Genomic DNA, 24,090 nt, shown 5'->3' with positions numbered 1-24,090 from the left:
CAACGTCGAAATGAATGTCTTAAAGTCCCTGTTAAAAATTCAATTGAATCTAATCGCAAACCAGAAAAAGTCATCCTAAAAAGGGTTACTTGGGCATCGAATTATCTGGTGTTTCATTTTATTCCTTCTAATTTCTTTTGGACAGTACCTTCGGTCGCTTCACGATGCCTTAACATGTTTCAATTGAACGAAGAACTGGGATTTTCATTCTAAGCCAGTCTGAAGCAAGTCAGAACAATACACAACGTCTATGTGTGATAGGCTAATTGCAGAACGAACATTTGCTTAATAATAAACCCAACATCAAAACATAGAGGACGGAGAAATTTATGTTTGGGGATTCAACATAATAATCTAAAATATGCTATGCCCATTAATTGAACATAAGGGCCGAGCATCGGATTTAAAAACAAACTTAAGGGCAATAAAGTCACTCGGTCTGAGTCCAGTACTTCTACATAAGCTGATTAATTAAATTGTTAATTGATATTCTAATTGATTAAAATGTAATGTTTAATGTAAATGTAAATGTGTAATGTAAAATGTTACATTTTTACTGTAAGTAATCCTTGACGAATATTTGTTGATCCTTCGAACTTGAAGTTATGAATTGATGACATTTTTGTCCACTAGGGTCAACCAAATCGTACATTTTTCAGCAAACTTCGACTGCTGTTTGGTCTTAAAACGATCGCTGACCTTGCCACGATGTAATACACTGTGTCAATGCCATCAAAGTCACGATGCCCGCCTGAGCTTTGACGTTTGTTTCATCATTCATTTTCACACAGTCCAATATAGTTGGCATTGTGTCACCCAGGGTCTGTGCGACCTCTGTCTTCTTGATTTCATCACTCTCTAAACATCATCGCGACATCTTGAATGGAGCATCTTGTGTTGCACTCAATCATTCTGAGCACTACGTTCCGCTTCGATGTAAAGTTATTCTTTCGCTTACCACCGGATTCTGACTTCGGACCAACTGTCAAACGATCGAGCACGTGTTCGAGGATGCAACCTGCAGGTGAGCGAATTCTGTGTGATTTCGCAGTGCCATATTGGGGAAACGGAATGGATTTTCGACACGTACGTGTTTGATGAAGTTTCATTAAAAGCTTCTCATTTCTAGAGTACATCGATAATCCCAGAAGTCTATTTGCTGTGGCTAAGTTTTGTTGCTGTCCATCCTTTTTAAGGCAAGGCAACATCACCCAAAACTTTATCGTTCCACAGTCGTTCGCCAGGCTGTTGGTGGCCACCCCATTTAAATGGCCTGCTAAAAGTGGCACTTTTTGGAGTTCCCAGGCTAAACAACACGTGGGGCCACGCTTTCAGAAGCGTTCGTACGCAAAACAATATTCGCATGATTGCAGCACGATGGCGCCACCCGACAAGCCTTCTACAGCGCGCACCGGACCGCAGCGTGTTGGTGCTTAATGTTGCAACTACTCCTGTTCTACTCCGCCCTCTGCACAATGTCCCATTCATAGTCCAGCTGGGCCAGGGCACGGTGCGAACAACAGCCGGGCTTTCCGTGGCGGGTCTGGCCATGGAGTGCCATTTTTTTGCCGCCCTCCAACCAGCCCGCTCAGCGGTGTACAATCTGGTTCCTCTTCGCTTTCCGAGCAATTAACTTCCAATTGAATCGAGGGCTTGGCTTAGTGTCGCCCCGGTGCGTTCCGGCGCGGCTCATTGTGCCACCTTGAAACTTCCGGCAAGACAGGAAACTTCGCGGCTTCAGCACACACACACAGTGGTAGCTAACGCGGTCTGCTTTGTCCCGCGCTCGGTGCGGCAGACAGGCGGCCACCCCAAACTTCTGTTGGGAAAGTCGTGACTTTTCACGGAACGTGACCGGAATAGGGAACGACCAAAATTGGAACCCTTCGGCCACGAACGGGCCGCGTGTGGCAAGGTGTCAGGTCTTTTTCTCCGCAGTTAGCGAAGAGCGCTCGGAGCGCGCCTCTTGGGGGCCGGAATTAGTCCGCTCGGATTCAAGGGTCCACGTCGGGTCCGGCTTTTTTCCGGCTCGACTGTCACCGGTCGTTGGGACACCGGCTCGAAACCGGCTCGCAATTCATGAGCATCACGGAGCTCAGTTTAGCTAACGATACATAACATTAGAAACAATTGTGCTCGAGAGCAAATCGATTCGGGTGGCACGTTGGACAACAATGTTGCATGATTGCCGGATGTGGCCGGCCGCTGGGGTTGACATTTGGGTGGGGTTCGGGGGATTCTTTTGGCCGCTCGGGTTCGTCTGGCAGCTTTTCAGCAAAACTTTAAGCCACATCGATCGGCGGGAGTAGCTTTTGCATGCTGGAGAGTTTCGCAGAACCGATTTGTACATTATAAATCACTTCCAGGAACCGCGGCTTATCGCGTTGGCTAACCCGTGGACTCCGTGGAAAACGCTCGAGGCGTAGAGATAATCGCATCGACATTTTACGTTTCATTCACCGTCGTTATTTAACCGAAGAGTTGTGAAACAGATGAAATGGAAATAAAACATCCCCAACGCCGATCGTTCACTTGAAAGGTGAGTTATTGGAAAAAGTATCCACAACCGACCGGAGGCATGTTTACTGGCCACCGTATGGGGCAAACATCGATCGAACGATGTGGGGCAAACATTGAAACAACGTTTGGCACACGTTTAAACACCATCATATTGGATGGTCGAAAAAGTCTTTTCGTATTTCACGATAGATGGCTTTAGTGATCGATCGATCTCGTGAACTATCGATCATACAGTTTCAAGTTTAGGCTCGTTTTAAAGCTGATACTTTACACTTAAAAAAATGCTTCCACTGTTTCTCGTTTGTTCCATTCGTTTGTGAGTTACAGGGTGTTAACAATGGAGGTCAACTAAGAGAAAATTCGCTACATTTTACAGTTTTTCTTTGAAAAAGCCGAAAACTCGAGCTAAGCCGCTGAAATTTTGCATAATGTTTATGCTGCCGATATTCTAACAGCTAGTTAGGTGCCATTTTTGTTCCGTCGACCCGTTTCAGTTATTTTCGATGTTAAAGATGCACCTCGCCCAGGCAGACTTGTTATGGAAAATGTCGACAAAACCACAGAAATAATCAATGGTATCCGGCATGTTAGTAGTCAGAGCATCGGTTAGAAGCTCCAGATTAACCATCAAACCGTTTTAAGCCACTTGCGCAAAGCTGGATTCACAAAGAAGCTCGATGTTTGGGAACCATTCTATTTACACAAAAAAAAACGATGGCGCGAAATACCATCTGCAAAGTTTTGGCCAAACCGAACGAAATCGACCCATTTCTTAAACGGATGGGTACTAGGGATGAGAAATGGGATGCATACAATAATACTATGTAAAAATAATCGTGGTCTAAGCGTGGTGAAGCAGCTTAACTTGTGGCCAAACCAGAAATAACGACTAGGAAGGTTCTACTGGGTATATGGTGGGACTTGAAAGGAATCGTTTATTTTGAGTTGCTTCCGTGTAGTCAAACACTAAATTCAGATCCCTACTGTCAATAACTGCACCGTTTAATGCTAGTGATTGACTAGATCAGACCAGAATCGGCCAACGGAAGAGGTTTTGCGTTCCACCAGGACAACGAAATGTCACGCACGTCTTTAGTGACTCGCCAGAAAGTTCAGGAGCTTGGATGAAAAGTTGTAATGCTCTCACCGTATAGTCCGGACCTTGCACTAAGCGATTGACACCTTTTTTGCGCATTAGAAAATTTCCTGAGTGATGAAAAACTGAGATTAAAAAAGGATTGTAACAATGGATTGCTCGAGTTTTTCGTTAATAACGGCTAAGCCTTTTACAAGAGAGGCATTATGAAGGTATTTTTAAAAAGACAATAAATTTTCCAACAAACCGGTGCATATTTGACGCAAATCGAACTATTGAAATTATCGTAAATAATAATTTGAAGTTTGATCAGAAATACGAAAAGCCTTTTTCGACCATTCAATATTTTCCAAATCGAGAACCGTCGCCGAGTTCATCCAAACCGCAAACAAATCTCTTCTTCGCACCGCCAATCGCGCCGAGTGCCATCACATTGAGGTCGAGAAAGGCAAAACATCAGCATCGAAACGCTAACGAAAGGAAGGAAGGAAGGAAGGAAAAAAATCGGAAACATTACACATCCAGATTGTGAAAGTCCCACGGCCGCTCTACATAGCGGTCCGTCGATCGCGCAATACTTATCGCGCGCGCCAAGACACAACGAACTCGCGGAACTTGAGCGAAAAGAATAAAACCACGCGGCCGAACTGTCAATTTACGGCCGCGCGGGATTAACCGTTAGCCGCGAGTCGGAGTCACATCAACCGTGGGGCCGCTAAATTGCTGAGCCCAGAGCACCACACGCTGGGGCAGTGCTCCCGATTTCCATACCGGAATCGTGGCAAGCATCGACGGCATGGCGCAAGACGCAACCCTGGCTGGCTGGCGGGTAATGAGATTGCCCTTGTTTTGCCCCGAGACCGCGTGTCCAGCGTGGGTTTTTTTCCAGTGCCCGGGTCAATTCATTAGTCCCTTGGTTGCTACTCTGGAGACCGGAGATGGTCCGGTCCGGTCCGGGCTGTCCGATGTTCAGTAGCACGGCCAGCACCAACGGTCAAAGTTGCATCAAATGAGGCCCACGCGGAAACGTGTGTTAATAATTCGGGGCCGAAATCCGTCGATCTGTGCGTCGGTAATCGCTGGTGCAAGTTGCGCCCCGAAACATGATACTTAGATGGGACCTGCCCAGGTTAGCATAGAAGCCAACAGTAATCCGAGGTGCTCAGGTGATCCCCGATGGGCATCGTTTGATATTCTGCCAACATCGTCGGAACTTGTTTTGGCGGTTCACGTACTCTTTCTCTCTCGCTCTCGAGCTCCCTTGCTGTTTTCGTTCGAATTTTTCCTTCACCGGCAGCCGTAGGAAAGCGAGGAAACCTTTCCGAGCGGCACTCCAACGGCTCGGAAGCCATTTCGCACGGAACGACGCTACGGGTTTAGTCATTTAAATATTGCACGCTCGAAGAAGGTATTGTGATTACGTGATTTTCCCCGGAACGGGAGCTCCACTTCCTTTTTGAGGGGCCGCCCAGCCCATTTGTTTCGCGCGTCGCGTTACATAATGATATTCAGAACACTTCCCGCCGCCGCCGCCCCCATGGGTAAACGTCAATGTAGGGATGAGAAGTGACACCGACCGGGTGGCCGGGAGGGGTGGCCTGGGCGTGATGCAAGTCTAATCGCCATCGGAACGCACTAAAAGCAATTTGTTGTACTTGATTATTGCCACAGTGGTTGGTTGTGCCTGGAAAATATTCTGCACATTGCTCGCCTTCACAGAACGGAGGCTTCCCCGGTTACCGGGACATACATTATGCCCCGTAACGGCGCTGCAGCACCATCCGGCGTGGACCCATAAATCGATTATTCATTGGGCATGTAGACATTTTAAATCAGTTGTCTTGGGAAAGAACAACAGCGAGTGGGATTCGTGCTGGACCTGGGCAGCCGTTGGGCCACGTTTATTATTTACGGAAACAAGTGTTAGCAGCTCTCATCTTATCTGCTGAATAACTGCAAGAGCAAGTTACTCGAACACAAGGAAGGGTTGGGCTTTACCTTTATGACATTGAAACATTAAGCGCATCTCATACAACAGTTTTGCACTTTATTGAAGAAGCCAGGTACACGGCCTGCTTAGGTTTCGAAGGGTGCAACTGCAGTCGAGACACAGTCGAGACCGGGGCGGAAGTGAGCGCTTTTCCGTGATTACCGCATCCGGTGGACGAAGCAATGGCTCGGTGGCGTCGATGCCGCATTCCTGAACCGGTCCGAAGGGCACTTGTCCGTCTTCCAGCGTGCGTAACCCAGCACACAGCTGAGCGGCTTAAGACATAACACGCGCCCGAGAGACCGTTAGGGACCGGAACATAAGCTGCCGGGGTGTCCATTGCAACAAAACGGTCGAAAAGGGCCCGAAACGAAGGGAAGTAAATTCATTCAACATAAGCACCATAAAGAACCCAACATGCTGCGAGAGAGAGCCGGATCATGCCGCATCCGGCGCGAAAGGGAGAGCCGTATACGGTCGTCTCGCCCCCGCACCTGATGCCCCCGTTCGCGTGCTCCTTTCGCGGCCACGAAGTGTGTCGAAATTTGACAGGAGCCTGGACGATGGCACCAATACTACCGCAACTCGTCACGTTGTGTGCGCGTGTGGTAGTCCGAAAAAGGATCCCCCAAAAGGGAAAATGGGGCCCACCCTTCATCCCTTTTTCGGTGCTTACCTGTGTAGCTGTCTTCCGTTGCGACCTTGTGGCGCGTGAGATATGACCCTCGAAATCGGGATTTTAGGGCAGCTTCCAGCGAATCTTGAGATCTTGCTTTTAATCAACACACTTCGAAACCGCACGAACACACACGCACACTATGGCCGTACACAAATCAACATCAAAACAACAAATTCCCTCTCTCGTCGCTCTCTCTCTCGCTCTCTTGCTTCGACTACCTGCGTCACCTTTGCTCTCACGCGCGCGACGCCCGGAATCTTCCTTATTTCCTGCAATCAATCCGCGTGACGTTGGGATGCTGTGCCGCCGCCGCCGGATCAATCGACCTCGACAATAACGCGAATTAAACACTGACTCACTGGCGGATTGTTGAGATTGAGCACCACACACACTGCACTTGCTGCACTGGAAGTTGCACTCGGGAATCGATCGACTTTCTTTCTTTCTGTTTTGTGGTGCTCCAATACAGACGGATGTCCCCCGATAGGCGAGCAGAACAACCGTTCCGAACAACGCGTAGAAAATATTAGCAGCACGCAAACGAGAGGTCGAGGACGAAACACTTGACCGTGAAATGGCTCCGAATCTGAGGGCAATCCTTTCTCGGTCTCTGTTTTTCGGATGGCCGTTGGACCGTTGTAATGCGGAATCTGCACGAAATCACTGCGAACCGAGTTTGTTGGAAGTCGTTGTTATTGTGTTGTCGGGGGGATTCTATTCAATTATAGAGACTTTGAGCTGTAATAGCCAAACATTCGTCTCTTTTAAATCTATCTCTAATAAAAGTATCCTAATTAAAGTATCCTTAATTTGTTTACACGAAACGTCAAAGAGAAACGTCAAAAATTTTATGAAAGTTGTTTTTATAAATTCGACCGATTTTGGAACCTAACTAAGACACTGCGAACCTAACTTTGATGACGAACCTGACACCCGAGTCAACCTACGACAATCCCGAAAAAAGCCGAGTCAACCTACGACAATCCCGAAGGTAACTCACAATTCATCTGGCACTCCTCCTTCCTACCCCCTCGGGTCAACAAGCTCGCGCTTCCGCAGAATCCGGGTGGTGTCGTTTCATTCGCTCCTTCGAACATGTTTGTCCTTTCTCGCTCTTCGTATCGTAGTAACTCACGAATTCATCCGTCACGCGATTTTCCTAACGCACTGTGGGGAATTTATATCGGATAGGTGCACATATTTAAAATGTTTTAATCTATTCCCTTATGAATTTAAACAAGGATATGAAATGATCGATGGGCTTAACCCATTGCGTTTGTGGGAATTTTTAAACAAGTAATTTTTACCATCCAACTATTATTGCAACGTTTGATAGAGTACTAATTAGGCTTTTTTCATCCAAACTTAAAGCGATATTATCTACTTGATTAAATACATGAACAACCGCGATATCGTCGTTAATGTTTTCCTCCATGATAAAATTTCTTTTTACATAAATAGTAACTTGTTTGAGTTGCTTTATGTCCGCTATTTACCCACAGTGCAACATGAACAAAATTGAGTGCCCGAGTGACCGATGAGTGCCAATTATGTTCACTGGGTAAGAATGAATTTGAAAATCCCGAACAATCCCGAACAAATCCCGAACAAATCCCGAATAACGAATACGCATACATTCTTACGTACAAATTCATGCACCAACACGAAGAAGGCGACACGTCGGGACACGTCGGTGCGTAAGTGTGTATGCGTGCGAGGGTGTTTAAATTGGGTTGTTCATTAAGTTCTGCAGTTCGATTTTGAAAATGGCAAACATTTATGGAATTCATAAATTGGAGTATCGTTGAAACAAGTGTATTGATGTCCCGGAAGGCCATACTGAATAAAAAAGTGTATTTCAAACCATAAAATTGTGTTTTTCTTATCGAAGCAAAGAACTTATTGAACAGCCTAGTGTTGCGGGTGGAGTAAAGCCGGCAAATTTTGGAGGTTAACATCGTTGACTGTGCGCGTCGTTTAAATTGTAAAAATGGATTACGTGTTTGTTACAACTACACAACTATGAAGGTTTGGTGAACCCTATAAATGCAATTGTGATAACGTTAATGTTAATTGTAAATGATTGACAACAGGTGGACAAATATGCGAAGTTTAGCGAGGCGCGCGTAACGGCCAAGTGCAAACGCTCCGGTTCTGCCGTGATAGCGCTAGACAGGCCCTTTGCACTGGGTCCTGCACCGGTGATGCCGGAGGAAGACACGGACACGCCAATGGAAGTACTAGGTCGTTGCGTTGAGATTCGGAATTTGTTTGACACACAAAAATGTTTATAAAATTTGAATGCGATTTTCTACATTGTTCAAAGCCATTGCTAGCTACACATTTCTCCTATCTCTCTGCTAAATCATGGATTCCCAGAGGAAGGAATTCTTCGACTTTTTAAGTAAACTAATTAGTCATTCCATTTCGACTTCCTCGTAGAAAAACGAAGAGCTGCTCAGCCAATACGTGTCCCATCGATGAAAATGAATGATATTCGGAAAGAACCAAGTCTGGTGAATAACGCGGGGAGGGATAGCAACTCCCATCCAAGTGATTTGATAGTATCCTGAAACAGTTTTGTTTTTTGGGGCGCATGGTGCTTGATTCCACGGGCCACCAGGCGCCCCCATTGCAACCCCCTAGAATTGCATTTTGGTCGTTTTTCGATCAATGCATGGTTCAAATTGATCATTTGTTGTCAGTAGCGATCGGAATTAACGTTTCCAAAAGGTTTTAGGAGCTTGTGAAACACCACACCTTTCTGTCCCATCAGAAAGTCCGTTTTTTGGAGTCCTTCGACGCTTTTCTTTGTTAAGTCAAAATCGCCATTTTGAATTTTTTTAAACCACTTAAAGCACTGCGATCTTCCAAACACAAGTCCCGACAAGCATTTGGTGCGATTCCGAAGCAGTTTTCTTCAAGAGGAGCAGAAAAATTATAATTCCCGCAAAACGTCATTTTCAGGCACAAAAGTTGACATAGTTCAACCCTTTCAATGATGGGTTGCAAACCGAAATAATTTTTTTTTCGACCTGAAATCATTTACCTGATGTCAAAACAAGGTAATGATGCATGAACAGCAAAACTGGGAAGTCCCAATCGGCAGGTACAGCCATCTTTTCAAAATTCCGAATCTCAACGCAACGACCTAGTAGAAGTGCAGGAGGAAAACCAGGCGTGCCTGACAACAGAGCCTGCAACCTGCGCCCCGTAGCGCCATGGCGATCTTCCGGCCCTTCCGTTGGGCAAGGAGGAGGACCTTAGTATGTTGAATACAGCATTGGCGGTAGATACGACAGAATTTGACCGCTATATTGAAAAAATAGTACCACCGGGCACTTATATAAACGGTGACATAAATTATTTTGACATGTCGATACTAAATTATTTGTAAAAAAAAAACTAAGTAACCGATTGAAATGAAACTTCACATACGTTCATTTCAAAAGTGCACCAAATCAACAAAAAAAAATTAGGCTCGTAGCTGCGCTCTAAGGTATCGAACGTCAAAACTTAGTATACAACCTAGTACGGTGAGAAGTTCGGACATTTTGAGTAATCGGTCAATTTCCAAATTTTGTGTGAAGAACGAAATTGAGAGCGCGGATGCATTCCGAATGTTGACTGTGGCTTATGGTGAAGTTATTAAGACCAACAACAACACTTTTCAGTGGTTTTTTTTCAGCGAGCCGAGAAGATGTGAACGTCGAAAAGCCAAGTTTGGTCGAATGTGAACAGTTTTGCTTACAGTTTTCTTCGATTGCAGGGTCGTGGTGCATCATGAGTTGTTGCCAAAGGATAGAACGATCAATAAGGAATATTATCTTCAAGTTATGCGCAATTTGCACGAAGCAATCCGTCACAAACGCCCAGATTTGTGGGAAACCCAAAATCGCGCTCCTGCTCACACATCGTGGTTTCTACGCAAATTTTTGACCAAAACAACACACTAATGATGCCAAAGCCACCGTATTCTTCAGATCTGGCTCCCTGCGACTTTTTCTTGTTCCGGAAACTGAAGGCTGGTATGAAAGGACGACGCTTCGATACGATTCAGGAGATAAAGACAGCATCGACGGTGAGTCAAAACACGTCCAAGCCAAATAGTTGTCAAAAATTGACCGGCTACTCAAAATGGCCAAACTTTTCACCATAATTCACTGACATGTTTAGCAACCTAACGCCACAAAAAACTCGAAAATCGGATATACGTAGCCCACAGAAATTCAAAAGCCGCAAAAAAATTTGAACAGCCCTCGTTTGTTCTATGCTTTCGACTCGCTCTCAAATCTTTGTCGCTCTCTCAAAACCAACCACTCTCTTGCCTCTCGCTCTTTATGTCGCGTATAACATCGGCCACGATTGAAGTTTCGATGAACACGATTCAAGTTCGCAAACGCAGATAACATCGCCGCGAGTGCGCGATGAGGAATTGTGGGAAATTCACGCGAGTTAAGTGTTGTCCGGTAAAAAACGGAAAACTCGTTAATGGAGGAGAAGTGCGCAACATAATCGCCAAAGCAACATAAATTAGGATTACAGTATTGCCATTTCGGTTCGGAAATGTAGTCATCCAATTCTACCAACGGCTGAGCCCCGGACTATCAAAACTAGGCCCAAAACTCAAATGAAATCCAATAATTATCGTAGAAAGTTTAAATTAATTTTAAATTTTTTCGCTCTTGTTTTCGATTCGCCTCTGTCTGCCTGATTTTAAGTTTTTATCAATTATGGTCAAGTATAATTTGCGCCAAGTTCCGATGAACAGTTCTATTTTAACATCGCCACGGTGAACAAGTTCACTTTCTAGTCGCAATAACATCGCAATAACTCCGAAAAAACACGATCGTGGTTCGTGTTTTTTCAGCTCTCTGATGTACTCTCTTCGAGTTCTTACTTACTTACTTTTACAAACTTACTCACTTTTTGTTTCGAACAGATGACTGTGTTTTGTAGAGATGAAACTGTAATAAAATAATGCAATAAGTTAACTAACTTAATATTCCTTTTCTTTTCCATTTTCCCATTTGCGTATATTATTAACTTTTAGATTAGATTACCTTTGATAGATGGAATAAAAAACGCGAAACCGAAACCGTAAAGTTATTAATTATTAGTTACTGATAAATTCTAAATTCCGACGTAAGAAAACATAAAATAAGAAGAACACAAATAAACATACAAACAAAAATACAAACAAGAACAAAAATAAGAAGCATAAAAATGTTCCATTATTCCAAAATTAAATTAAAACTAAATAAAACAATTTTTAGCTGATTACTGTCCGACGGTTGCTGTCCTTGCTAGCTTCCAATCGGTAAAGTTAACCGGTTCGGCCGTTGGCACCGGTTCCAACGGGTAAATATTGTCGTAAATAGTGAAAAATCGTTCCATCCGATTGTCCGATTAGTGCGATGAATTTACGTAAGCCAAAGTAATATTTTACTGTGAAGTTTAATGTCGCTAACAAACGTTCAATCAACCTAGCTTCCAATCTGTTGAACGCTGCATTCTTGGGATTATTTGAATGTTCTCGAATGCCCTTCAGAATCATCCATTTGTTTCAAAAAGGATGCGCGTTTGAAAAAAGAGCGTAAAAAGATCGGTTGCAAACTGTCACTGCTCGCCACTATGGGGAATTGGTAAAGAGCAGGTGGACATATTTGGCTTAGGAAGAATCTACGAACATTTTCCAACGTTTTTATTTTTTCTTTGCATGTGTTTTGATTAAATTGAACATTTTATGTGTAATACACGCGTATTTGTCTGTTTGTAGAACTGTGCCGTATTTGTTAATCTCACAGCTTAATTCTATCGACATAACTGAAACCTAAGCATCATTGCTGGGGAGCGTAGCTCCATATTGCCTCCACTGAGCGCAGGGCTTTGACGGAACTGTAGTTGTCCATGAAAACGTAAATAATTCCATGGGGTTTGACGCTGATTAGCATTAGCAAGTAAATTGAGCAGGGTTGTTCCAGTTTAAAACAGCTGGCTGAGGCTGGGAACTAACCATCGTCAGCCCACCAGTGATCCAGCACACCCCTTGTTGCCTCACTTGTTTTTAGAAACTCCAATTTATGTCTGTTGTAAAAATTGTTTATGATTATTATTAGACGGTTATGATTTTCCGTTGCACGAAATCATTATTTCAAATCCTACAAATCCTTCAACTTTGAGACATCTATCGAGAGCATAGTGAAATCATTTACCAAAAGAAACTTTAGAGAAACTTAACCCTTTGATTTTATAGAAAGACAATCAGCACCATCTGTGAAAGCGATGGCGTAAGCTCGGCCAAACTTCGAGCAGAAAGAGCCATACCCGTGCAAGAAACTTGTTCGACCGAGATTTCCTAGACTTTCCCACTAAATACCGGAGGGCATACCAGAAAATAGTTTTGGTGCTCTTCCGAAATCGATTCTAGAGGCTCTGGAGATTACCAAAAGTGGCATTAGAACAGAGTTTGGCGAATAGTTTGGGTTTCATTAGCCGCCAAAGAAGTACTACGATGCTCGAATGGCATTCCTCTGCCAGAACAAATCAGTTTACAGTAGGGCATGGTTTTCGCCACATAAGCACTAAGTGTGGTAAATATTACTATCGAGTAAATAAATGGTTGAAGAAATAGGAATTTTACAACACGATGACCGCCAACTACAGGATAACTCTTGAACACCAACTGCAAGTTATCTCGTAATGCGCTTTTTTGCCAGTTTTGTGCAACTACTATTAAAATTTGAATATATCAGTACCAGTGTCGAAAGATGGCTTCTAGGAAAAGAACAAAATATCAACAAATAAGAAAAATCTTTAACAATTTAAAAAGAGAATAAAAAGGAGATAACTTGTAGGACCTTTTTCAACGGAGTCAACGAGTTAAATTACTACATACCTTCGAAAGTTGTTGAGACAAATAAGCCAATGATTCATTTTCTTATATTACTTTTCTTCAACAAATGCACATAGTCTACTAAGCAAGGTTACAAAATTTTAATGGATGGTTTTCACTGATTTGCACTCAGTTAACATAAGCGAACGTGTCTACCGAAGGCATCGCCTCTATTGAGCAACATTTCAAAATAAGTAATCCAAGGTTCAACCATTGTCTGCAGCTGTTTTGATGCTGTGTTTTCCGTTCCTCTTTTGTAGAAGGATTATATTTCTAACTAGTGCTAGTGTTACCTTTCTGCTTACTTACAGACCACTGGTTCCCTTTTATGCCCTTTTATATGGCTCAAAGCGTCCTCCGACATTCAGGTGCCAAACAAAGATTTATCAGCTTGCATCGATGAGTGATGAAAATTGTGCCTCTACGAGCCTCAATATATATTTTCGATCGTTCCGGTGCAAGAAATGAAAATTGCACGACAGGAAACGGACGGATTGCGCTAAGCCTTCGAGAGAAATTGTGGTACCCCGTCGTTCTCTTGCGGGCATCAGTATTGCATGACCCGATGAAACAAACACCCAGATCTCCCATCAATTTTGCCAACATTGCATGGGGTTCTCCTTTGTTTCGCCTTCGACAGGGCGAACGTAGAGGCGGGGGCGTCGGGAGCCGTATTGAACGGCAACCGGGATTTCGTGGACCTGCAAAACTTTAATGCCATAACGAAGTTGACAAGGTTCCAATCAGTCCAGATTGACGCAAAAGAAGCTGATATGAATGTCTAATAACTTTTTCCTTGAAGACGATCCAATCGCACGATGCATCTCGCCGCGCCGCACGTGGAACGAACGGAACAACAAAGCGGAGCTGCTCACACACGGTCGGTCCGGCGAGGTCCTTGTTGAAGCCGGGAAATGCGTGTGGAATCATGACAATTTAATTAGTTTTCACCTATGCTCACCAGCACCAGCCGCCGGTGGTGCGCCGCAATGCTCTCGGGCGCGGGTCATGGCGCATGGTGAGAGCAAAAATGGACGTAAAATAAGCGTGCAGATAAAACGCGGCAAGATAAGCATGCTGCTGCTGCACATGGCGACATTCCGGACCAAATGCTACGAACCCCCCAGGCCCAGTGGCGCTCCATTATCGGCGCACTCCTCGGCGGACGCGGACCAGCGGACGACACAATGAACTTCCCGTTGCTGTTGTTGTCCCGGCAATGGAAGCCCTCCACGAGGCTCTGCAGCTGCCGCCGTTACTGTTGCCAATCAACCTCACCCCGGGTCCTCCGGGCGACCGCTTGCGGGAGCATCCTGGAAAGCGATAGAGTTGCCAGTAACGACCGATCATTTAGCATACGGACCACCTTTGCCGCATCGGCTGCAGTCGCTTTTTAATTAAAACTCATTTTTATTTAGCTCCTCGTGGGCCAGCACCAGGGCAACACCAGGGGGGCTGTTGGCAGATTCATTGTCATCCTGGATACCGCGTATTGGATAGCTCCCCCGCTCCCAGCATGGAACGGGGTGATCACGATGGCTTAGTTTCGGCCGGGCCACGGAGCAAGCAAATTAAATCAGAACGACGCCCGGGCGGACTAAAGCGGATTCCGAAAAACGTCACCGAACCACGCAAGAAAACCTGCAAAGTGGACTGATAAGAAGAAGCCGGTTTCTTCGGTGGAGAGATTTTCTTTTCGTCCTCCAGCCCGAGTTCCAGTCTCTGTTCATCATCTTGCTTCCGAACGGCGGTGGCGAGCTGATGAGGATGATATCTGGACGAGCCAAACTCAATACCATTCGGAGGCGATCGAAGGAAGTACCAAACCCAACACCCTCACACACACACACACAGCCACCCACAAACATGGTTTCGATGCTAATTCTGTACAGCGCCATTCCGTGCGCGTCCTTCGACCGCGTCCGAAAAAGAAAAGCCTGACTCATAATGATTTGGATCAGTTTCGCCAAGTCGTTGGCTTAGGTTGGCCGCTTTTTTTTTCTTCGTTCAGTGTTATGGAGGAAGGACAGCAGGAGAGTGATGGCGAGCGCCCCAAATCGTGGCCCCACTGGGAACGACCGGACCAGGGACCAGGACAGAAACATGCAAATTTTTGTTGGCACTTTCGGGATTCTCGGGACGGTCCTTGGCACGGCTTGATTTCTAATTCGACTCGCGCTCCTTGATTGCGCCCAGGGGTTGCCAGTGTCCATCTCGTAAGTTAGTATTACTTGCTGAGGGCAGAGTCCCGTGCCGTCATTACGCGGAGACGGGCTCATCCTTTTTTCGGTATAGGAAACGAGAAATCTTGCTTTTAATTTGCTCGTGCCTGGTGATTTGGTACCTTTTTTCGGTCGTTAAGCACTCTCCTGCTGCGTAAGTGAAATGCTAGTGTTGGACCTCGGGGTGGTCAGAAATTCTCGCTGCTCTCGGATCACCTTTCCGATGTGCCATAAGCACAAGGAAGCGGTTGAGTTATCGCGGGTTGAGTTATCAGTTTATTTTAGCTTTGATTCAAGAACTTTGCTGGCAACGCGGCCCCGTACTTGGATCATATTTACGACGTTTCATTATAATTACGTTAAGGTGGCCACTTTCGGTGAACTGCTTGCTGCGACAGCGAGTGAGTTCGGCAGAGCATCCGGAAGCCTAATCCGACAGGAAAATACAGCACGTGTCGCGTTCCGGGGAAGTACTTCTTCAAATGTCGCGTCTTCGGCACTTCACGTCACTTAGTTGATTAGATTACGGCACCGCCAGTATCACTGCCAGTGCTGTCTGGGACTTTCCTGTATTCCTTTTAGCATACGTCATTTTTTTTTAAGAAATGGAAGCGAACGCAGCGCATGAAAAATTAAAATTACCTCCCCAGACCGGAGCTCTAGGGCTAGGGAAGTACATTAAAAATTCGGAACGTATTCAAGTGTCTCCTACAGCTCCCAGAATCACAGCACGTCAACGGTGACGACCCTCGGCGGCGGGTCTCAAAATCTGGCTCAAAAAGTTCGCCCAACAGCCGCACTGGACCGCCGCCATCTGGGCCTTATCAACAGGTCACAAGCGGGGCGCGTCCCAACTTCCGGCCGGCTCGGAACGAAACTGTTTACGTAGGCCAAATGTCACCGGGCACGGTCCGGCCCGCGCCAAATATTTGCCCTTCTGCGAATCTCGCGCGAGTAATCTTCAGCGGAAGCGATCATCCGAATCAGGCGAATGCGGGCCACGAAGGCGAGCGTGGCACGAACCAACCTAAATTCAGGCTCAATTTGGCCACTTTCGACGGCGCTCAGCGATTGACAATGGTGGCATAAATAAGCTCCCGACGACGACGATGACGATGGTTGGCTTTCAGCGATAGGCGCCCTTCATCGTATCATCCGATACCACAAGGCACCTTTCGCGCGGTTATTTTTGGCCCAAAGGTTCTCCGGTGAGCCTGCTGGCAGTGACTTCCGCGAGGCTCTGCGTGTTTCATAAACCCAACGGGGTTTTTTCTTCTTTCTTTCCGGGATGTCTTCGCCGAGCTGCTGCTTAATTTGCACCGATCCAGAAACGTGTCAGCAGGTACGGTTGGACTCTGCGGAGTCGTCTCTCCGGTGCCGGGCCCGATTCGTAAATGTATTTTCATTAATTTTGCCAATATTCAGCGGAAGCTAAAACGCTGCGGGCTCTTTCGACACAGCGTCCGGGAATCGGTTGGATCACTGAGCCGAGAGAGAGAGACAGTGCTCATCTGATACTCGTTTGGTTTTTTCCTTACCTGGCATGGGTAGTACTTTCAAGGACACCCGTGGCTTGCCGGGTCCTGTTGCCCGATTGAAACGGTAGCCCGGCGAATTAACTTCAAATTAAAGCAATCACCAAGCGACAGGCTCCGAAATGGCGACACGATACCGTAATAGTAAAGTAATAAGATGCTTCTCTGGAGCTGAGGACATCGGGCTTGAAACAGAAGGACATTGAGGATCGAATGATTTGGAGGACGATCAGAACCGTTACGTAGAACAGAACACATTCAACGCAGCGACGCAGTTGATGATCAGACTGATGATGAATAATACAACGATCGTGACCAATTCGTCAACTCAGGTAATTGGTTCTGTCGATTTCCTCCGAGAAAATGTCCTGACGCCAATAAAACCAAGAAATCCTTAACCTCTCGCGCTTGAAGACAGACAACAACATAGGATAAAGTGGCGCAATGTTAATCCAATTGTTGAATATTGTCTTTCTATTGTGTGTAGAAAGTTGTTAAGAACCGAACATTTTCAAGCTTATGAACTTTGCCCTCAAGCGCCGCAAGCGCCCCCTGCCGACGGGTGCCACACACTAATTGTGTGCATACATTTAGGCGCATGCCCGCCCGAAGCAAACGTTCTGTCGTGCAAAAACGAGCAATGTCCTCCTGTGACCGGTGACCGAGTGAGCGTGAGTGCGACAGGCTTGTTTTGGTGATACATTATAATTGTGTGCCGGGTGCTGGAACCCTGGAACCGCTGCCGGCTTTGGCGTACCGGGCATTAACTCGGGTGACCAGAGGGGCTTTTCTGTTTTAAAGTACGCCTCCTCTGGTGGCCCGCATGGTTGGTGCGTTATCAGCCTGTGAGACGAAGTCCATCTTTGGTTTCGGCGGCCTACGGACGTCGATGACGTAAACGAACACACCTTGCTGTGGCTGTTGCTGCTCCTGAATGCTCCTGGGCTCCGGTCCTAACTGTTGCCTCCCGGACCACAGGACGAGGGCACGCAGAGCGAGCGGTGGCTTCCCCGGTGAATATCGCTATCGGTTCCGGTGGCCCCTTCGTCGTCGCCCGCGCCGTTGCGTTCTTGGAAGCCTGGCGCTGGAAGCCGGGAAACCTCACCGAAGCCTGCGTTGGCCGGCGCTGCAAGCTGTGTGTTTGAAAAGCACGCTCTTTTGATGGTACACGCTGTTGGGCTATTGTTGAAACGGGCAAACAATGTTTGCGCCAGGCCATGAATGGTTTTTCCTTGTTCTTCCCCAATTCGTTGGGTTTTTTTGTCCCTCTCGGCTCCTTTTCTCCGGGCTGCCAACGCAAAAACACCGAAACGACTGAAATTGAAATTTGCATCCACGTCCGCCGTGTTTATCGGTAACCGTCGATTCGCTCCTACGCCCCTTCGGATGCCTCCGGGGCCGCACTGCGCCGAATGGAACACGGCGATTGTTGGGCGCCGTCTATTGCTTCGCTATTTGTGGCCGTTCCTTGGCGAGAGGCGATTGCTTCTTCTTCCGCCAGGGTCGCACCCGGTTGGCTTTGAGCCATACCACTGTCCACGGGTTCCACTAGCCCGAGCCATCGCCCGAGCGTGTGAAAGGACCAAAGGGCGCGCCTCGGCTGTGGATGAGAAATGGCGCCAGCGAGTATCGGACAGCCAGCGCGTGAAAGGAGCAGAAGAAGAAGTCACGGCCCGGGACATTGTTGCGTGTTGGTTCGCTCAGCAAGTTGTGGTAGTTTGCACAGGTTAACAATCGACCAGCGAACGACACGCGAGGCAGTACCGCTCGGGTTCACACCCGCTCTTTGACAAAGGTAACCATCATCATCGTCTTCGCCTAGCAATCGCCGCCATCGACAGGGGGGTGTGTAAAGCGACGGCCGTCCAAGGGTCCTGGTGGCTGGTTGGCATTCTGTTTGTACGCTCGATTGAATCACGATCACGTGGTAACGGTGGTTGAATTGCAAAATCTATGAAACCAAATTCTATTGATACTTCCTGTCGGCCCTGTCACAGAACTCGGTCGAGCGCACGAGCTTTCGACATCCAGTCACATTCCCATTCACATTGCTTAGAATGTTGGCTTTTGTCGGTGGTTCACTCGCTTTCGAAACAATTTAAAGCATTTCAATTCATTCGGTCCTTAAGAACGTTTGGCGTGAAGGTTATGCGACAAATTAAAATGCTAATTGGACTGGACCGTACGCCAAGGAATTTGATTCCGTTGCATCCGTGCTTCAAATTATGTGACACATTCCTTGGTCCTGTGCCGGTCCAAATGGAACAGAAATCAATACTTTGCCTGCCGCCTGGGAAAAAAGGTAATCAAATTACTTACGAACTGTGGAAAATGTGCCCAGTAATGATGGTAGTTAGGCCACCGGTCGCTTGGGAAACAGGAAATATTTGATCGTTTTTTTTTTGGCACATCGACCATGGTGGACTAATTTTCCACCAATTCGTGCCGCCCATTCGTTCCGTCGTTTGTGAGCCGTGGCTTCAAAACCGCCCAGTAGCCCGCGTTCACAATCATTTCCACGTTCGAAACACACAAAAATAACACTAATTGGCGGCCACCATCCGGTTTGTCGGTCTCAGGCCTGTGGGTGTCCTTTTAATTGTGTCCGCCTCCGAAATTATTGAAGTGCCCTCAGAATGTGCGTTATTGGGTTGCAACATTTTACAATCTCTCGCTGCTGCTGGCCATGCAAACATATAAACGATTTTATATAAAAATTGCGACCGTGCCACAAACTGCCTTCCGGTTGATAATTTAATAGCAAATTGTTGCGGCTCAGGCTCATTTGCCGAGCGATCGGTACGAGGCGGCTCGGTTATTATGCCGTAAATGAATTTGCCTCGCCATGAACCGGGCACATCGAACCTGTCCGGACGAAATGAAATACAATATCAATAATCAATCGGGGGACGCGCGCGCGCCCCGAAAACGGACACGTTCCTGTGAGACGGACCGACCGGGTGGCCATATTTCTTCGGCACGGATTTTCACGCGTAAGCTCACATTTTGTCACCGGCAACGGGAGCTCGTGCACCACACGAAAACCGTTGGCAGTTATGTAGCTTTAACAATTTATTCGTGCAGCGGGAAACGATGAAATCAATTGGCTGTGCCGTTCCGCCAGGATGCGCCGGGCCGATCGACGATGGGCTCCCGAATGTTTCGAGAGAAAAGCGGAAAACGCGCGGAAAAAAAGGGATATAAACCCCGGTGACGTTCTTTGCGACACACATTTCTTTATTCAGTGCCGGTGCGAGCTTTTTTATGGGAGTTATTCGAATCAAATTAATTTGCGAATCATTGAGCTAGCAATAAATATAAATTTTTAATAATAAATAATTTTCATTCTGATGTGTCGCACGTTTCTCGGGACCGCGTCCCGTTCGTTTGTTCTTGTTTTTTCGAAAGCGTAGTTCGTTCGTGCGTGGGTCTGGTTCGGTCTAGGCCGGTGGATAAAAACGAAGTACAAAACCCTACTCCACACTCTGATATGGTCCAAATTAACACAGCCTCGGCGAAACAAAAAATGCGTTTACCCAACCAACAACACACATTTTCTGTGGTTTAAGTGATGAAGAAACACTCCCGTGCATGATCGTGCATGTGTGCGCATGTTTCAGGGCGAACTGTTGCCAGCTGATGCATTTCGGGACACTCGGCCATCGGCATATCCGCCGGAAGCAAAACCATTTACACCATTCTGACCGTCGGACTAATGCTCCGAGCCGGCGGGCTTATGCTGCGAGTGACTGTAATTTTATAAAATCAGTAACGAGTGCGTGAATCATGCTCCTCTCCAGTGTGTTTTAATTTTTGTTTTTGCCATCAGAGCAAAAACGGATTCGGCCACACGTCGTAGCCCGGTATGTGGCACGTCAACCGATCGCAATGTGCGTCTATTAATAAGCGTGTAAAGCAGTGGAAACACAAAAAAATTTAAAAAAAAATGAGGCATAAAAAGCACGACGAGCACGAGTGCAGCATAAAAGTGGCACAAAAACAAAATGTTCGGCGGCAATCATATCGCACCACACACACAAAAAAGGAAACAACTTCAGCAACACGGCCACGGCCGATGAAGGATTCGCGCGGAGCGAATTCACAACATGAAACAAAAAAAAACAAAAAACAATCCCGGGTGACGTATGGCAAAAGCTATAATAAAGCAAAAAAGTGGGCGAATAAAAATGGCAAAAACCGAAGGGGGTCGAAGGCCCGGCCGGGCGTATGCGAATATCTGCCCCGTTGGAGCATAAAAGAAACACGGTGGGTCGGTCGTAAAAAAAGAAGGCAGGCGCCAGTACCCCAACTGGGTGACAGAAAGCGAAGCGGACGACCCACAACACGCCGGAAATCGGAATCGGCGGGCGAAGGCATAAAATAAAAACGACACATATTATAAGTCAATTATGAAACATTTAATTTCCAATAAATAATGCGCGGGCTGGAGCGTGTTGCGGACGAAGTCGACCAAAGAAGGACACAATAATGCTGCGGGCACCAGGAGTCGCCACTTGCTTGCTTGCTTGCCCGTGCACGGAACGCCAACATGAACTACGCGAAAAACTCCACATCCTTTTTCGGCGAATTTTCGACCAGCTCGGGGTTCGGGTTTTTCGGGTGGCCTACGCCGCCCAGCTGCCCCTGCTGCCGACGGGAAGTTAAATTATTTAAACAATAATTACACGAATCAAAAAGTTTTTCGGTTTACACAATAAAAGCCGAATGAAAAAAAAAAGACACGGATGGGAAGGACACAGGAAACAGCCACATTCCACGCGAGCACGCGTGACGTATGGGCACGTACATCACGGCGACAGGTCGGACCGGTGCCGGTGAAAGGGGTGGCGATGTCAGGCCCACCCCAGGCTCTCGTCCCAGTGCGGAATGAATAATACATGCTGATTTTCACGATTGAAATACGAGATAAGTTTAAATATGACATGGAATAAATTAATGGGTAAGAAAGTTTCGGTCGCTACTATCACCGCCGCCGCGGTTGGGCCGCCGCCGTAAAGTTGGTTCCGGACGCAGCGCTCGGAAGGATGACGGCCAAACTTTGACACTGACAATTTGGCGACTTCGATCGGGCTGCGTCCGTGGCCACCACCGCTTTGCCGCACCGTGCGGAAACCCTCTACATTCGGCCCATTGGGGGTCGCGGCCTGATTCATCGGCCCCGGAAACCGGCGGAAATGGTTTCGACATTTTCGGTGCCACCACCGGGAGTTGACGGGAATAAATCAAAGGAATCAATAATTATGATGTGGTTTGATGCGCTATCCGCCGAGCTGCCATAGACGAGGAAAACGAACCCCGTGTGTGTGTGTGTGTGTTGGCTCAATGTTATGAATTTATGATGGAACGCTTGCTTACGTAACTTGTTGCGCAAAGGACAGGACTACCAACTTTCGATTTGCGTGTGGACAAAACAATTCCACAAACGGTAAACTGAGCATTGCCCAGGCTCCCTTTTGTCTGCTCGTTTAAGGTGGTCGCTAATCGTTCGGATGATGGGAAACTTGGATTTGACAAACATCTGTTTTGTGGTAGGCATTCGTCCTGTTAATGTGGCGGCTGCTAATTCGCCATTGTCAATGGGCGCTTTATTGTGGCACTCGCGGTGGTCGCAGATCCACTTACCTTGCTAGGGATTGGTGAGTGCTTTAATGTAGGAATCTCAAGAATGTCTGGTTGAAGCTGCAATGCATTGTTATCATTTCAAAAGATTATCTTTTCGTAATGCGATTCCATTGGGGGGGTGTTGCCGACGCCCTTGCCTCTCAATCTGCAGATCGCACAGTTAATTAGTCCGCTTCATTATCGGCACGCTGACTACAAATGAGTCCAAGCTTCATTACAGTAGTAGTTCTTTCGCGAAGCTCAACTTGAAACAACAGCTACAACACAACATTCGACATGAATCGATATTTTTACTTTACGAAACTCTTGCGATACTACGATGATAGGTTTCTGTATAAAGCTGTCTATAAAAATAAGGAGCTGCTCGGTCTGTTATATTTATTAATTTATTTATTTATTTAGAAAAAGAAAGTTATACGTACAACAAAGAGACATTCCATTCGCACACACCATTAAAAAACTTTAAAAGGAATTGAGCGAATGCAGCGTGTGTCTGTCGTCTGTATTGTAAAACCCAAAGCCTTTGCGAGCTTGACATTGAAATACGAACATGAAACAATTATTAACATGCACATGATTATTTTCATATAAACAAGCTTTATGCCAGCTATCCTTTCACCCACTCGGCGGCGCCGAGCTTCCGGTAAGCGACATCTTTTAGTGTTTGGTGTGCTGTGCGCATTCGGTTTTATAAACATTTTTCGCTCCCGTCGTCGGGCGGTAAGCGATTCGCTGCGAGTCCTGTGCTGACCTCGCCACGGGCACGGGACCGTTATTGAGCCGGGTCGGGCCGTGGATCGGTCCAACCGCGAACCGGAAGCGCTCCTAGCTCGAGTCACTCTGGGGAGTAGCTAGGTGCAAACGGCGAACGAGGCACAGCGGCAGTGCAGCGTTCCACTTTTCCAGCAAACCGTTCAAAGGGGCCACTTGCGAGGAAGACGATGCTGAACGCTCCAAGCGCGCGAGAAGATGCTCAATGGCAAGATAATGGGGGGAATGGGTTTTTTCCGCTCATGTGAGGAAAAGCTGTTATTGGTTGAAAATCTTTCCCCGGTGAGTAGTTCGAGGCGCTGGCAAAGAAACGACCGTCCACCGTCGCCGCCGCCGCCGCCGATCATCATCTTCGCAGCGCCATCGTAATCGTTCTGTGGTGAAGGAAGTATTTCCCCACCCATCAGCCCCCTGGTGCACGGGTCTCCGGCCGACGATGGTGGGTTCTTTTCCATTTCAAATGTCCGTCGCACACATTATACTTTTTCGAACGGTTGCCGAAAAACAGCAGACGGAGCGACCGGAGCCTTGGTTCCATTTCTATTAGTCCTTCTCTCTTCGCCTCTCATTCTCTCTCTCTCGCTCTCTCTTTCTTTCTGCTTCTCCGCGTGGAAGGTGGCTCGCCAGCGGCATATTGTCTTTTAGTAGCATAAAATGAATACTATTTGAATAAATGTGTAGCTCTGTGCATGTGCGCTCACCGGTGACTCCTTTGCATCCCGGCCACTGCGGAGCTCCG

The sequence above is a fragment of the Anopheles cruzii genome, chromosome 3, assembly GCF_943734635.1.
Source record: "Anopheles cruzii chromosome 3, idAnoCruzAS_RS32_06, whole genome shotgun sequence".
NCBI classification, from domain to species: domain Eukaryota; kingdom Metazoa; phylum Arthropoda; class Insecta; order Diptera; family Culicidae; genus Anopheles; species Anopheles cruzii.
The sequence above is the reverse complement of the archived record's forward strand: the minus strand, read 5'-3'. Positions refer to the sequence as shown.